Source organism: Crinia signifera, chromosome 1, assembly GCF_055691185.1.
Source record: "Crinia signifera chromosome 1, ASM5569118v1, whole genome shotgun sequence".
NCBI lineage: Eukaryota > Metazoa > Chordata > Amphibia > Anura > Myobatrachidae > Crinia > Crinia signifera.
This window is the reverse complement of record NC_139217.1, coordinates 137,686,870-137,702,890: the sequence shown is the minus strand read 5'-3', so window position 1 is coordinate 137,702,890 and position 16,021 is coordinate 137,686,870. Positions and strand designations below refer to the sequence as shown.

Below are 16,021 nucleotides of genomic sequence, written 5' to 3'. Positions count from 1 at the left end.
GGGACGTCGCCTAACCAAACCCTTGTCCTTTTCTAACCAAAGAGGATTGCTATTCTACGACCTACCTTCACTGCGCAGTGACCGAGGAGAGGCCTCCAGCAAACTCTCAAAATGCCTGTGCACAGGTCTGTCTTAGAGACAGTGTTTAGTATAGGAAACTGGGTACCCAGTAGCATAGGATTGTTTACAGTAAAGTATTATTGTGTGACTTTAACTTGCACTGTGAAGCGGATAGTTTAATAAGTCAGTATAGTTTAATGTGATTGCTAATTACCTTACATTGCTGCAAAGTGACAACCGTGAATGAATGATTGAATTGATATTAGAATTGTCTAGGCCAAAAAGTGATTATATTCGGTTATAGAACGGGACGGTACACATTTATATTCAGACGTGCCTTATTTTATTATTGTGATTTTATTGTATTATGGTGCACCCCTTTCAGTGTTATCTATGCCATAGGTAGCCCTGCCTGCTACCCGACCTCACATATCCTATTTAATCATAAATAAATTCGGTTGCACCGTTTCCTTAGTCTGGTTCTTGTCCTGTGTCCATCAAGAAGAGACGAAGAAAGGAATCCGGCAATCCCCAGAGTACAAGGTAAATAGGGTTACTGGCCTGTCTGTTCCGGTTTACCACACAACCACCCATTTATATTTGAGTAGAGTGTCAGTGTTCCCAATGCCTGTTAGTGGCTGGACTATAGAGTGGGGAGAATGTGGGATTTAAGTTAGGGATTATCTGGAGAACCTTTATTGTGAGGCCTGTGTGTTACCTGCTGAAACCTTCCATTGCTGGAATCTGAAAACTGCATTGCTGTAAAGATGACGATCGCTATTGTTGACCTGTGTCTGCCATCACTGAGCACAACATTGCTGCCATGGGGGGCATAGTTGAGATGGATGCCAGGATAAACATGGCCCAGTTAGAGGAGTAGGAATCTATTTGGGATCGGCCACTTTATACTCCACAAAAAAGCTTGACCTGAGCAAGGTTTCTGGATGCTAGGTGCCTATTAAACTAATTCAAGAGTAGAGAGGCTTGTGTGCCTTGGTGCTGCAACATGCTGGATGGGGTCACTTGAGTTCTATCTGGGAAATCATCACTAGTGATCAATCCTGGATCTACAGTTACGAACCCGAGACTAAACAAACAACAGTCGGGCCAGTCTATCCCAGTTGGCGGTTCGGCGATACAGAGATTCCAATGTGAGCCCAGCATAGCGATGCAGTTACTGGCTGTTTTAGCAGCCAAGACTGGTCATGTAGCTACCATACAACCTGTGCACCAGTGTAGCGTCACTGGTGACTGGTATGCTAACCAATGCCTGCCGCAAGTGCTGGAAGCCATTTTAAGAAGCTGAACAAGAACTCTCTCATGGTGCCATAATCCATCATGACAATGCGCCTGCTCACAAGTCCAGAAAAACTGTGGATTTTATGACCAATGAATGCATCCAGGAGCTTGATCATCTATAATAAAATCCAGTCCTGGTCCCCTGCGACTTCTTCATGGCTCTACAAATCGAACCATTGAAGAGTTTTTTTTCTGTCTGTGCAATTGCAAGTCTGGGCACACCTGCGTTGTTTCAGGCACACCCATAAAATGGCAGGTTACCACCCCTAAATGCCATTTTCCTGTCAGTAAAACTGCATTGATCCAAGCGCATTTTCTATCATTAATTTTCCTGGCGCATGCACGATGCATAAATTGCACATGTGCAGCTGTTGGATAATCACTCAATTTGCAAATTAGAATAAACCTCCCAACACCTTACACACCCCTACATTCAATTACCAGTTAGTGAACAAACAGCACCATGGGTAGTATGTGTCCTTGAAAATGTATCTGCTAAAGGTTGAAATGTCAGCAAAAAGCTGGATTAATATATCATCTAGAGCAGAACATTGACCAGAGCACCCCCAATAGCATGTGATTATTGTTTTTATACATCCTAAGACCCCAATACAATACTACGACTTCTACGAGGAGAGAAGTCATAGCCGATCTCCCTTGAACCGCCCGGAGCTTCTACAATATATCATAGGAGTTTATTTTGCTTAAGTTATTTCTTATGCGTTCCCATTCCCCGCTGCTGGGAGGTTTTCAGAGTCGGAGGTCAGACGTGCAGTACATCTTACCTCAGACTCGGGTCTGATACGCACTGGTAAGCTTATTGGATATCAAACATATGACACTTCTTCATACCTCCCAACATGACCCATTCCAGGATGGACACAATGCTCTGTTTCTGGACTTCCCTCTTAATGTATGATTGCCATCACCTGTGCTGAATAGGTTAATTGATAAGAAAAGATGTTTAACACAGGAGATGGCAATCATAAATTAAGAGGATAGTCGAGGACCCCCAATATACAGAGAAGCCTTGACGTGGCTTGGGGGCATAGCATACACCTGCGCAGGTATATGTAACCAATATCTCTGAATTCTATTATCATGTAGTGTTCAAGATTGGTTACTATTACCACCGAGTGACCTGGGGGGGTAAAAGTCTTATTTACTTACTCAGTATTAACCCCTCCCTCATGCACCTGAGTAATATTACTGAACTAATTGAGCATTGCCTACTATCTGTATGTATGTTGTTAGAGGCAGAAGGGAGCCCATATTAGGAGGAGATGTGGGTCCTGATATGCCACATGGTGTAGTCAGGGGTTGCTCCAAGGTAGGTAGCACTTAGTTTGGATATATCAAGTAAGGAGCCATTATCATGTTGCTCCCTGCTGGTTAATCGTAGACCCAATTTAGGGTAACAGTGGTGTGGGGTGCGGTGCCCCTGGACTGGTTGGGCTAGGTGGCTTTAGTGCGGCATGCCCTTACATTCTATTAACACTTTTCCCTCACTAACACTATCTCTCTCTTATTTTAATTACATTTCATTTTATCTCTCTCTGTTTATATATAGCTTCAGCTTCCTATCACTAATTATTAACACTATAGTAACTCACTGGCGTGCCGCACTGGGCTTCCAAGCTTATGATAGTTTTTGGGGTGCCGCACCCTGCACCTAGATATAGCGCTAGGGATCCCCAATATACAGAGGGGGGGGCATAGCATACACCTGCGCAGGTATATGTAACCAATATCTCTGAATTCTATTATCATGTAGTGTTCAAGATTGGTTACTAATACTACTCAGTGAGCTGGGGGGGGGGTGTCTTGTTTACTTACTCAGTATTAACCCCTCCCTCATGCACCTGAGTAATATTACTGAACTAATTGAGCATCTACCACTATCTGTATGTAGTCCAGGACTAGAGCATTCTGTCCCTCCTGGAGAGGGTCATGTGGGGAGGTATGCTTCTTGCCTGATTTCTCAGCCCGATCTATCAGAATTGGGTGAAAAGTCGCCAAATCGCACTAGTGTATGGCCAGTATAAGAGTGCCATCCATTAAATTCAACATTCTTGATTCGCTTAAAATAATTATTGAAAGGAGTGCTGTTGGAAAATTTGGGATATATAATATTATGACAATTATATAGTTGCTAATATGTTAATTTTTAAATGTTCTATGTTTCCAACCTTTCAGTATGTTATGTTTGCATAATCTATTCTATCATTTTAAATCATCAAATATGTGCGTGCCTTTTATTTATGTACAGTAGCAACTGGTGACATTGGCATGCAAAACTCAAATGTTTCTGGCAGTTAACCAATAAAGTACTTAAATCACACACTGGACAGCATAAACAGCACAGAAAGAAGACAGAATTTAAACTAAAATGCTGAAACATGATGATATGGGAGATACGTACGAAAGATTATCTAGGCTGTGTCCTTGCCAAAAAGAGCATCAAAGCATCATGTTTATAAAGCCGTTTAGCAGAAGTTTTGTGTGCACTACATTTATGTTTTTAAATTAAAATGTATCATAATGTGGCTAAATGCTTTAATGCCTCAGGGGGTATTCCCCCCAACAGCTATGCAACAGATGGCCTGCATTCCTCCACAGATTTCACAGTGCAGGGTTGTAGCTACAGAGGGAAGTCTGTATGACCACTGTCTGCATTCCACTTCCATTTGTCAAAGCACTATAGGCAGACAGACTAATTTAGTGATGAGTGGAAAATGATTATTAAGTGGCAGGTGGCAGAGATTGGCTGTTATGAGCTGAGTCAGCACTTGGAAGCCTAGGTTTGCAGGCCCAGCTACATATTAACTTACATATTAACATACGATGTCCTCATATAACATTGTTTTCGGTAGTGTTTCAGTTTCCAATACTTATAGTCAGAGGTGACTATCTAGCAGTGACTTAAATGCAGTAGCAGCCTGTTGTAACTGAAAATGATTTGACCTCTTCTCAGTTGTCAAAGCCAAGTTCAATCTAAATGGAATTTAAGTTTAAGATATAAAGGTGAAAACATTTTGATGAATGAGAAGGATAACTATATAAAGAAACAGAGCTGACCCTTGCATACAAAGAACTAACATTCTCTTTATGTTATTGAGATAAAAGGATATAAAGAGTCACAAAACATTAAACTAAGCACACAATCTTGCTGAACTCATGCCAGTGTTGGGTCTTTATCTACATTTATCATTTGGAGTGGTAGCAGCTACAGAGGAGCAGACACCAGAATACAGGAGATTGTACTACAGAGTTCTGGCTGAGAATATATATTTTATAATTGTAAACTAAGCATTCAGTCCAAGAGTAGTTACTTTTAATATACCGAAGATGTATTAATATGCCTCTGTGCAATGTATTTTGCATTAAATGAATATGGTCATGTTTGTGACCACCATTTAGGACGTTTGACCTACTTAAATCCTGTGGACTTACTGCCTCTACTTGTCCATTACGGGTCTGCTATGTGTGTCTGGTGTTATAACTAAATGAAATCTATCTACAAATTCTCATCCTGTTATCACCGTTACGGAACTATTCCTAGGATGACAATTTATCTCCCAACCGATCTCATTCTTGCATGTTTCTTTAGATTATGCTTGCTTACCTGACCCTCTCCTTCAGGGAGAAAATGCTCTATTCTTGGACCTCCCTGGCCGGGCCGGGGCTAGGGTGCTTGGCGCCATCCTGCGAAATATAAATTTGCGCCCTTTCAACAAATAAAAAAAAATGACTTGATCTTACAAACCATTCTTAACGCTGCCGCTAGGCCCATCTTCCATCTTCCTCACCACCACCTACAAGGCTCTCTCCTCCTCCACCGCTCCTTACCTCTCTTCACTGATCTCTATCCACACTCCCTCCCGTCCTCTTCACTCCATCGCTGACCGCCGACTGACCTCTCACCTAATCACCTCCTCCCACTCCCGTGTCCAAGACTTCTCTCGCGCTGCCCCCCTGCACTGGAACAACCTCCCGCCACCCATCAGGCTTTCTGATTCCCTTAACTCCTTCAAGCGCTCCCTCAAAACCCACTTTTTTGACTAGTCTATCCCTCCTCCTAACCTCTTTTGATCCTCCTATCCTGCCTCCGTTCCCCTCCGTTCCTACTTATCCTGTTGTTTTTCGTTCATCCACCCACCTATTTTTAGTATGTTAACTCTTATGAGTAGGGTCCTCCTGCCTCACGTACTCACCCTACCTCTTTACCTCACCTGTCCTCCTGTCCTGTTCTTCCCTTCCTCTACTTCATCTTCAGTCTCCTCGACAATTTTGACACCTACTTCTGAACTAATGCTGATTTTATTTCTACCAGCTATACCCCTATTTATACTGTATTTTTCAACACACCCTGTACGTTACCTTGTCATTTGTTTTTTGTTTGCTATGTACGGCGCTGCGGACACTTTGCGGCGCCTTATAAATAAACGTACTACTACTACTACAAGAAGCATGGCCACACAATAGTATCCATTTTAAAAACATACATTTATAAACATACATTTGCAGCCTTTAGCGGGTGGACCAAATCATTCGATGGTCACGAATATCACCGACCATCGAATGATTTGGTGCATACAAGCAAAAGAAAGGCACTCTCAGGTGCCTTAGCTTTGCTTGCACCCAGTACGACGACCAGGTGGGCAGCTGACATCCGGTGATGTCAGCTGGCCGCCCCAGACAGCCGCGTCACTGCCTCACTTCCATCCGCCGCCGCCCCACGCCCTATGCAAAATTTGCACCTGGCGTCTGCGCAGATGCCAAACAATGCTCTCCGTGCAAACGGCGGGGAGCAAAGGGATCAGAATAAGGCCCTGAATGTGTAAGCACATAAGTTAGAGCTACTCAATCCATAATAAGAAATATATCAACAACTAATGAAAAATTCACTAATTATGAAAATTACTAATTTAAAACTCTAAAAATTATGAAAAAATTATGAAAAATAAATAAACAAAAAGTAATCAAATACCAAAAGAATCCCATCACCCAAAACAAACATATATCCTAAATCAATAACAATAGAAATTATTTATATATCTACCCACACACACATATGCTGTATAAAAAAAAAGGGTTGTAGTGCTGAAAAGACATATACTGTATGTGTATATAAAAGTAACATGGGTGCCTGCCTACCTGATTGCACCCAGGCTAAGGGCATTGGGCAAAAGCGGTCAGAGGTTTCATTGCCTGAGATGGAGAGAGGGCGCCAGCACAAGTAGGGAGGGAAAGAGGTGCTGGGGGCCGGGCCGGCCCGGGACAATATGTAGGAAGTGGGAGGGAGGGAAAGAGGCTGCTGCTGACATGGGACGGGACCGTAGGCGCCGGGTGTAGAGGAAGAAATTAATGGGTTTGGATGGTGCCGACAGAGAGGCGGAGCCGCTCTTGAAGCTGCCGCCTGTGCTGCGCTGAGCTAACCTGTCAGTCATACAAGTTGACCGGTACAGCGCAGGCAGTAGCAGAAGTGCACAGCAGCAGGGTCAGCAGAGCAGAGAGAGGCTTGCGCCTCTCCAGCCGGGCGCCTCCCTGCCTTGCAGGCTCCACTGAGCGGCTAGCGCCGGCCCTGCTCCCTGGTAATGTATGATTGCCATCACCTGTAGTAAAACACCTTTCTTATCAATTAAAAAGCTTCCCACAGGTGATGGGAATCATACATTACCAGGGATGTCCAGGAACAGAGCATTTTCTCCCTGAAGGAGAGGGTCAGGTAGGCAACCCTGATTTAGCTGCTGTCTGACCCTTTTGGTTCTGACCCACATGCAAGGCTGATGCGCTCCTATGCAAATTCACACAGGAGCACAATATTTTTGTTGTACATATGGGCATTTCTTCACTGTATGCGAGTAGCCATGGCGAATAGAGTGTTCGTCAGGTGCTCGCAAACAACAGTGCGGGCGTGGGGCAGTGGGCTGGGGGATGTGCCCATAAGAATGCCCAGCATTTCATGGACGTTTCCATGAAAATGCTGGGTGATCTCATGGTAATGGGCTGATGGCACTGGTGTCTGGGGTAGGCAGCTGACATTACCGGATGTACTTATTGCTTCACCAAGTGTACACACCTCTTCTTCCTACAGTTATACTTGAGGATTTTGATACCAACAAAGCTAGTAGTTGCTTTATTTTTCATCATACATGTATTATATCATTTGGGAAAATTTACAATAAAAAAATGTTCTGCTTTCATTCCTACACAAGATTGAATATTATATCTGCATTATTCTATATATTTTTTGCACTTAAATTCAAATTTAAAAATGAATGCAGTTTTCTTTATGAAACAAATGTTAAAAAAATGTTCTTGCACATATGACATGGTTGAGTGTAAGTATAATTGAGCATTAGCTTTCCTAAAGTAAACCTTGCACATACAGTATGCTATGGGGGCAGAGCTGGATGCATCTTGAGATTCAAACACCTCAGCATACTGTATGTGCATAAATGTGCTATTTTGGGGAGTGTATTATTTGAATGTGAATGCATCAGCCAATCTGCGTACTGTAACATACATCTTTACTTCCTCTTTGATTGAAGAAAATATTTTGAAGATTTATTTTACATTATTCACAGTGCCGAAACGAAGGTGTGCAACCGATACAGCTGCTCACATGGACGGATGAAGGGCCTAATGGGCCTGGAGCTGGCAATGTTCAAGGGCCCATTATAAGAAAGGGAGGAGGTGAGGCCAAAGCCATGTAGGCATGTAGAACCCACACACTGTAAGTACTAATGTCTCCCTAAATATATAAAGTACAAGAATGCAATTTTAATACTTGGTGTCTTTCTGGTGATCACCATGCTATTATGATGATGGGCCTATATTTATGTGAAGCTGTAGCTCCAACCATTCCATTGTCCCTGGCTGCAAAGAGAGCAGACACCCTGGGGCACTACTAGTACTGTGCAGAATAATGTGCAAGGGCCACTACTACTGTGTGGGCATAATGTGTAAGGGGCACTACTACCAAGTGGCATAATATGCAATAGGCACTACTACTGTGTTTAGCAGCAAGGGGCACTAGTACTGTGTACATTAACTGTATGGGGCCCTACTACTCTGCCAGGGATACAGTCATTTGGTCTGCAACGACAAGCATTAGGTCAACCCCATTAGGTCGACATGGGGAAAGGTCGTCATGGGTCTAGGTCGACCTGGATCAAAGTCGACATGGGTCTAGGTCGACATGGCTTTAGGTCGACAGGTCATTAGGTGGACACAGGCATTAGGACGGCATGGTCTAGGTCTCATGCCCTACCATCCACTAGGACATGGTGGGGGTTTTCACAGTTTTTTTTACCCAAATGCGCTCGCCATGCTTTCGGCACACTAATTTATTCTCCCATGTCGACCTTTTGACTGTCGACCTAGACCATGTTGACTTAGACCCATGTCGACATTTCCCCATGTCGACCTAATGGTGTCGATCAACTTCTTGTAGACCAAATGATCCCAACCCCTCTGCCACTACAAGGGACACTAATACTATGTGGTGTAATGTGCAAGAACTGATGCATGTGATGTAACATGTAAGAAGCACTACTACTGTGTGGCATAACATGTATAAATGGCACTACTACTGTGTGACATAACATGTATAAATGGCACTACTACTGTGTGGCAAAATTTTAATTAGGGCTATTACTTTGTGGCTACGCCCTCCCAACAAGGTCACATCAACTTTTTGGAGCGAGCATGCTTTCCATGTTTATGATATCGGGGTTGGGGGGGGGGGGGGGCACCTTTGCTCTTAACATCACAAGACACCAAAATGTTTAGTTGCACCTTTGATTGTTTGTTTGTACAGCAGAAAGTTTATATGTTGCTAGTTCTCCAGCAAGTAAATTCAATTTGTAAGTGTCCAATTTGTAAGTGTGTTTAGCTTACCCATTTGGTTGGGCGTGAGTTGCTCATGTGTCTACCCAGCATAAGTCTACTACAAAGTACATCTCTTGTCCGAAACAAAAACTTTGGACATGAGGATATATCCCAAGAAAAATTTAGTAGGAGAAATCACTAGATTTTAATCTTTTGCTTCATGAACTGGTTTAATTGCTTTGCGTGTCATTAAAGATGTTCGGATACCTCCTTGCACTAACTGCTAGGGGTTTCAGCAAGGTCACTGGGAAGAGTAGCTAGTTTTTACCACAAATCTCTTCAGTATCCCATTAGGTCACAGATATTTGCCAGATATGGTCAGAAGATCAAGCAACCTAAAAAGTACCACATGAGGGATTCAATGGAAAATGTCCCTAAACACTAGGGATATACTGTGCATTATGAATGTCTAGTCATGTCCTTTGTCTTTGTAATTATTTGGCTGTCTTCCAGGATTTAATGACTGATATTTCCTGTGAGTTATGAGGATGCATCGTACTTGTCTACTTATAGGATAATGATTATCTCCTCCAATCCTGGAAAACACAGACAGTATATCTGTCTGGCTTTACTTCACATCTGTAAGCAAAATTAGACAAATGTGTTTCCTTTCCTTATGTAAAATTCTGCGCTATTGAATATCTGTTAAAGTATTACAAATGATCCCTCTGGGTCAGTACAGCTTTAACCTGGGAACAACTCAGGAACTTGCATAGAGGAATAAAAAACAACAACACATTCACTCATCGATATTTGCATCTCTTATGTACTGATGGTTAGGGAGAACTCGCCTATTCTTGATAGCTACATACTTATGCAGATTATACAAAGATTTATAAAAACAGTTCACACAAAAGCATTTTTTTTAAATAGTAATGTAAAACTGATTTCAGTATTGAGCTGCCACAGATGTTTCCATTATTTCTATGTATTATTATTTTTTTTTTTTAAATAGTCTAGACCTGGTAACTAGTATTAAGTGAATTTAATTTAAAAATGACTCTGTATGCAAATCAACAAATCAATTTGGTTTTGGATACTGTGCACCTCAGTAGTCCAAACAGATCACTGTAAATAATAACTGATGCAGAGCTACATACGGTACAAATGTTTGCATAGAGAAATACGCACATGCCTAAATAGTGGGGAACTGTAAGTGATTCACTACTACCTTCAGGTAGATCACCGATGGTGCACAGTGTTATAAAAATAACTACTGTAATTTAATAAAAATTAAGAAAACCAAAAGAAGGGTATGTGCCATGACTTTTTAGCATTATTTCACCCAAGTGAGAGTGTGTCAATTATACATCATTCTCATATTTTTAATTATTTTATTCATCGATTGCCAATATATTATTTACTATTATAATTAAAATTTGTTCATTTTTATACCTTCTTGTGTATTTTTCAGCCAGTGCTGGCACATACCCTTCTTTTGGTTTTCTTCATATTAAATAAGGGACTGACTACCCCTAGTGCCAGCAGCTGCTAATTGCGCACCACACACACTTTCCCTTTAATTTATTAAAAAGCTTGGTTTAGTAGCCATCATAACAGGAAGTGTAAGGTACCCCAACTATAGTGACCAATCCATCAAAGTCATTATGATATTTCTTGACTTACGTACACTACAAACATGAAGTGTACCAGATAATGAAATACTATGTTCTGTAGCAGGAATAACATATTATTATTATTATTATTATTACAACACTTACAGTATATATAGAGTACACATATTCCGCAGTGCTTTACAGAGAATATTTGAACACTCCCATCAATCCCTACCCCAGTGCGGGACACAATTAACCTACTTGTACAATTTTGGATTGTGGGGGGAAAACCGGAGTACCCGGAGGAAACCCACGCAAGCACGGGGAGAATATAAAAATACTGTGAGCCATTACACCATCCGTGCTGCCCATACTGTATTTAGGGTTATAAAATATGTACACAATAGAGATAGTAAAAGAGATAAAATCGCATCGCATGCCATACACCCGATGCACAGCGATGCGATTTTAAATTGTATAAGCCCCCTATATGATTTTTAATTGTATAAGCTCCCTAATGGGGGCTTACAATGTTAAATGCACCCCCACGCCAACCCCACTATAAACGCCAACCCGAAGCGTGGTGAGCGCAGCGAGCCCGTGAGGGGTGGCGGTACGCATCCTCCAACATTTTCAAATCCCCACTATCCACGTCGCTGGAGTTGATTTTATATAGTGTGGCGAGCGCAGCCAGCCACAGCCCGAAGCATGGCAAGCACAGGGAGCCCCGTGAGGGGACGCGTATTACTTCGGGCTCGGTGGCTCGCTGCGCTCGCCACACTATATAAATTCAACTACACACCAACGTGTATAGTGGGGGTATGAAAAGGTCGGAGGACACGTACCGCCGCCCCTCACGGGCTCAAAGCGCTCGCCACGCTTCGGGTTGGCGTTGATAGTGGGGGTGCCGTTGGGGGTGCTTTTAACATACTAAGCACCATCACGTTTAATTATCTTATAGGGGGCACTTTTAACATTGAAAAACCCATTAGGGTACTTATACAATTTTAAATTGCATACCATTGTATATGCGATACAATGGCATACAATGCCATACAATGCCATATAATGCGATGGTATACAATTTAAAATTGTATAACATCGCCTGCCATCGCGTAACATCGCATCGCATACCATCATATGCCTTATGGTCTGCGATGCGATGGGCGCCGTGCTAGTACACAAGTACCCATTTTTCAATTTAGTATTTAGACAGAACACAGCGGTATTAGCTGCACCAACAATGTGTGCTGAGCAATCTGTGCGGTCCGGTGTTCTTTCGGCGATCTTTGCGTAATTTCTAAGCTATCAAGTCAGATCACTGATAAATAGGCCTTGAATCGCCGCATGTGTATGGGCCTTAACAGCTTATCACACAAGGTATATATTTATTTTACAAAATTTATAAAAATATAACAAGTTAACTCTCTCTCGCTTTCCAATTGACCTCTGTCTGCACTATTTCTTTTTTCCCCAAACTATCTTTACAGAGCTTCACCCATGTGTTCCAGCTGATTAAGACAGCTTGGATTTTTTACTTGCAGTTTTATTATTCTTCAATACAGATGTGTCCTCAGTGGCAAAGCTTGTGTAAGGCAGCCCCCGCTGCCGCTTGGGGGAGCAAGTGACAGCGGAGTCTGTGTGGGCACCGGACGCCGACACCCGCCCGGTGCACTAACAATCATCTGACTGTGATGACATGCTGCCGCAGTGCCGCCTGCCACTGCCTGCGTGCTGGCTGAGCACGTGAGGCAAGTTGGCCGCAGCATGTCAGAGACAAACAAATCCCTGCCTCACTAGGCTGTACACAGAGCCGGTTATTGGCTACTTTGTACAGGATGGGCAGGCAGACGGGCTGCGCTGGAGGGGGCACATGTCCTCCATTGTCTCTGGCTCTACTGTACTCAGCAGCCCCTGCTTCCCTCTCTCTCTGAGAGAAGAGGAGCAGGAGGGAATACCGGTGGTTACCTTTGCTGCAGCCTCCTGGATCCCGGGTGGTCGGGGCAGCACACAGTAATCTGCAGTGCACTACTGGGTAAAAAATCCCAGGAGGCACTGCAGTGGGGTCAGAGGAGCATGTGCTGAGCTCTGATTGGAGGAGAGCCCAGCACTTGCTCCTCTGAACTCTGGAGATATACAGTATTCAGCAGCAGCAGGAAATGGGACCCCCCAGCCAGCACACAGCACCCAATGCTGTCCAATCCAGCAGTCAGCAGGCACAGGAGGAGACCCCCACACTATGAGCAGCTACCACCAGCTACAGCCAGGAACTCCTTCCCCATCACTTCCCCTACATATGGCTCATACAGGTCATTGAAATTACACAAGTAATGACGCTTATGCAGAGCAGGGAGTGGGCTACAGCCAGAGACATATAACCTGCTACCCTCCTACAGCCTTACCCTAACCTCTCCCCTCCTGCAGACTTACCCTGGATTCATCCTCTGCATTATATGCGGTTCTATGACCTATCTTTAAATACGGTAGTGCATACTGTATACAGCATAACAACATACCTCCCAACATCTGGGACCCCGGCGGCGGGACAGGGTGTTCCCCGAAGGCGTGCAACGAATTTTTAGGGGCATGACCTGTCTGAAAGGGGGCGTGGCCTATACTCACGCCACTGCTGTGAGGCCACGCCCCCATTTTTCACTGCGCGGGGGGGGGCATGCCCAGCAGCACAGCGTCTATTCACGGACTACAAGGGGGACCCCCAACTGCCCCCCCCCTGCCGCGGGACACTGCCGGCGGCGGGAGGGATGCGGGAATGTCACAAAATATTGGGACGTTCCTGCAATATGCGGGGCAGTTGGGAGGTATGTAACAAAGCTTGGCAAGGGGTAAAGGGATGAGAAAGTGACAACCAACCAGATACTGTATTGGCATTTTTACAACAGTGGGGCAGATGTATTGAGCATGGAGAACAGATGAAATTGAAGGTGATAATGCACTAGCCAATCAGCCCCAAACTGCCAAGTTACTGACTGGGTTTGAAAGATGACAGTTAAGGGCCAATTTGCTGTTGTGTTATCACCTTCCATTTTATTTCTTCTTCAGGCTTCATACATCTGTCCCACTGTCTTTAACATGTTAGTTAGTAGTTGTCCTATATGGACAAGATGGACATAATGAAATGTCAGATTTAGGGGCCAATTCTCACCTGTTCTTTCGGGTCCAAATTTGGCCCTGGTTTCGACGTATATGCACATGTAAGACCCCCTGTGCAAAGGCCATCGGCGAGTATCATACTCGCCACGGCGGTCGCACGGGCAGGAGGTCTGTGGTGTAACTATCACAACCGTGCCCCCCTTCGGCAGCGCCCCCCCCCCCCCCAGTAAAGATAACGAACACCCAACCCTGACCACTATGCAGCCCAGTGAACAGTTCTGAAACAGGCCCTTAGTCTACAGCATATAAACATAAACATACAAATATTGCTTAAAAAGAAAATAAATCATTTTATGTGTAGCAGACTATACTGTATTACAACAAGAAAAGCTGTGAATTGGATGTGAGGACTATGATGGTAAGAGAGCAGTTAGAACAGATGGATGATTCCACCGAATCTCGGGAGTACAATAAGCAGTGCCGGCGTTAATGGTAGAAAGGTTGATTTAGGGCTGGGAATTAGTACAATTCTGTACAGATCATTAAAGATGCCATAGTGTGCCTCCAAGTATGTTGTCTCCACTATTTCACAGACAGCCAGATAAATTTGTGCCAGGAGCCTGCAACATATAATAAGGTCAAATGGACCCTTTAAAGTCTGACCCTAAAACTGACACACTGCTTACTCTAAGGAGGAGTGGAATTTCTGCATGCAAACATCAATCACAGTTATGGCTGTAAAAATGGCTGGATTGAGATTTGCTGCTTAAAAACATATCATCGTAAGACACTGCATTTGTGTGGCATTGTAAACCAATCATCGTTATGGATATTTATGCAGACATTATTATTACTAGTTGCAAAACAACAGCTTACTTATGTTCACCCTAAGGTGGTCCAGGAACATAAAGGTACTGTTTAGGAGATTAACTTTTATTAGACGATAGTTTTTACCACCACAAGAGACTCCACATAAAGGCAGAGGCAGAGCTCTGGGAGGCAATGGAGTCATCTGCCGCTGGGCTTCTGCTCCCAAGGGGGCACCTCTCCTCCCCTGCAAGGTTAAATCCGTTAATAGAAAGCCATCGATATTGCTTCAGTGGCTGAGTTCTGACATATACAGTATATGTGTTCTCTCTTGCTCTATATAGATATATATTTCATAACAGACATATATATATATATATATATATATATATATATATGCAGTGGCAAACGCAGGATTTTCAGAAGGGGGTTTTTCAGAGGGGCGGAGCAAAGCACGGAGATGGACACTTAGGTGACCCAGTATATGCTGGGTCAGTTAAAGTATTATAGATAGACCAAATGTATATAAATAATAATAATAATATATATATATATATATATACACACACACACACACACACATATATATATATATATATATATATATATATATATATATATATATACATATATATATACAGGGGCATCAACAGCAGTGTAGACCCCTGGGCATAGCAATGTATTGGGGCACCTACCGAACCTCCAGCGGTAGGGGTGGGGGAAGCTTTGATGTCCCCCAGGTTGTAGGGGGTATTATATCAACCGCTCAGCATGTAGGGACTGGATCAGTAATTTCCACTAATTACACCTTTACTGCACAGATGGTGGGAGATGGGGTGGGAGAAGGGGGCATTGGGCTGAATGAAGGGGCCCTGATACATAACTTCCAGGGTGGTAGAGGATGTTTAATATGCAGAGGAGGGGTGTATAGTGGAGTGGGCTTATTATTCATACTTTTCTGGTGGGAGGACAGCTTGCTTGACTGCAGATATCTCCAGTTTCCAGGAATTAAAAACTAGAGAATCCCACCTACCAAATGATATTGGTGACTAGGGGATCAGAGTTCAGTAGGCAGAGCAATCTGCCAACGAGTATATAAAACTACATACCAGGTGTGTAAAGCTGGAGCAGTAACCAGCTGCTGGAAGGCTGATATCTCTGGTTTTGGGAACAGTAGAGACAAGCTACTAGTGTCCATCAAAGGGGAAGAATCCCAGCTTTTGGAATATACCCTCAGAAAAGCTCTTAATCAGACAGAACCTGAAATATCTGACTGGGAAGAGCAATTAACA

At 43.4% G+C, this 16,021-nt stretch overlaps 1 long non-coding RNA gene across 1 annotated transcript in view; it reads left to right on the top strand.

The window, feature by feature from the left end:
* Positions 1 to 7,955: 7,955 nt before the first annotated feature.
* The window catches only part of LOC146026556 (uncharacterized), a 34,045-nt gene continuing 25,979 nt past the window's right edge, over positions 7,956 to 16,021 (top strand). Inside the window, exon 1 of the long non-coding RNA XR_014454485.1 lies at positions 7,956 to 8,098. This is a non-coding gene — a long non-coding RNA (uncharacterized LOC146026556). The remainder of the gene's footprint in view (positions 8,099 to 16,021) is intronic.